Below are 1,960 nucleotides of genomic sequence, written 5' to 3'. Positions count from 1 at the left end.
AAATCACAGTTGCTCTATCAAGACAATAGTACATGAAAATTCCATTGTTGAAAACAAAGGAAAATAGAAATCAAAAGAGCTAGAAAGAAAGAAAGGAAGAAAAAAATAGAATAAAAAAGATTTTATCATTCTAAAACTACATTATCTTCATTGGAAAAAAAAAAGATTTACACATGCTTGTGCTTCACAGCGTACCATTGCCATCACATGTTCATTGTATTTCTCAATACTCAAGAGGAGGAAATATAAAGTGCCTACGAGCATATACTAGTTTGTTTTGACAAAAAAAAGGCATGTATGTTAATATCAAATTCATCAAAACAAGTTTTTCATCTGAACATCATCAAAAGAGTAATCAAATGCAACTACATTAACTATGACACAAATCTTCACTGTAAGAAGAAAGAGTTGGTTGTTCTTCAGAAAAAAGTACCTGTCACCAACTTCAGACTTGAAATCATTTACAAGTACCTTCACTTAGGAAATTCATGGGAGATTACTGAGAGAATACTTATGGGCTATGGCTCAATGAGAAAACAAACTGACATACCTAAGAGGATGAGAAAAACTTTAGAATTTTGAGGACGATATCTGGATCGGGACAAGATGCCAGTGAACCTACAAAGAATGATAAGAGAGATTATCACCCAAAAGTAAAATGGACCCAATCAATTTCCTTAAAATTCATATAGGTATTGACATAGTTAGAATGAGCACTTTCTCTTGGCTTAGATCATTCTCTCTATAAACTTTTAGAAGAGATTCATATGGAGATTTGTTTGATGTTGTGACGGTCTGCATTACAGCAACATATACTGCCTACAAATACATTTGACAATGACATCAACAAGCACATGCAAATGGAATGATAAAAAGATTGAATCTACATATTTCAATTCAACCAACCTTTCTTGTGTCAGTAGGGAGCAGTGATGTATTTCTGTCATCTACAAATGTGTAAAACTGTCTCACTACTTCGATCAGTGTTATGTCATGCCCAAACAGGGCAAGTGTAGTCAAGAGCTCCTAAAAGCTCCAAACATGACAATTTTTTAGAAGAGGAATAAAGGGATCAAAGATTAATACGTCAATTTGAAAATTTTCATAATCCAAATCATCAAACAGAGTTCCCATATGAAAAAATAAATAAATTCTAAATAACTATAAAACCATAAAAAAAAAGATTCATACACTACTACTCAAATTCATTTAAAATTCTTGGTCAAATAAATATGGATCTCTAGCACCATTCTGATCATAAAAAGAACTATCTAACATCATTTTCTTGTCTAGATTAAGCCATAAACTAGGGGAAACCAAAAAAAAAAAAAAAAAGGAAAATGTTTTGATAATGTATTGTAAGGAAGAAAAATCGTTAAGTTTCTTATATAAGATATAAGAATTGCCATAGATGGAGAATTGAAGTCTTACTAGAGAGTTTTTCAAAATCTCCTGGAGAAATTCAAAAATTGTGGAATCATTGATTATATAATATCCTAGTTATTAGTTGAAAATATTAAAGAATACAATGAAATCTCCTCTTACAACCTGCAAAACAGCTAGAGTATAGGTTAGGCTAGATAACATAGAATAGTTATTGATAGGGTATCTAGAAATATAAATAAAAGCACCCCATCTGCCCTGACCTTTGCTATGTTATATAATGCTTCACAGGCACAATAATGCACCCTGCTATCTTCGTCAGAAAAGGAGTTGAGTACAAGTGGTACAATTTGCTGGCAGGTGAGTTTCTAGGAAATAGGAAACAATGTTTTTTTTGCAAGGGGAGGTGAGTTTCTAGGTAACATTTAATGCAGATGCTTCTATGCTCTAATATAGTAACATATACCTAAGTTAAACCAAATCACCCTATATTACTGGCCTACTGTGTAGTTGCAACCCCAAAAAAAAATCTATCAAATAGATTATCCTAACAACCAGTTGGGTGGCTATCACGTGG

The 1,960-nt window shown here is 32.3% G+C and overlaps 1 long non-coding RNA gene across 1 annotated transcript; it reads right to left on the bottom strand.

Moving 5' to 3' along the window:
- Positions 1-259: 259 nt before the first annotated feature.
- Positions 260-1,744, bottom strand: LOC131218392 (uncharacterized). Its single transcript, XR_009157689.1, has 3 exons — positions 1,647-1,744; positions 903-1,548; positions 260-815 (listed from the first exon to the last, which is right to left on the bottom strand). It is a non-coding gene; the product is annotated as an uncharacterized LOC131218392 (long non-coding RNA).
- Positions 1,745-1,960: the final 216 nt, after the last annotated feature.

Source organism: Magnolia sinica, chromosome 11, assembly GCF_029962835.1.
Source record: "Magnolia sinica isolate HGM2019 chromosome 11, MsV1, whole genome shotgun sequence".
Taxonomy (NCBI): Eukaryota; Viridiplantae; Streptophyta; class Magnoliopsida; order Magnoliales; family Magnoliaceae; genus Magnolia; species Magnolia sinica.
This window is presented reverse-complemented; position numbering and strand designations above follow the sequence as displayed.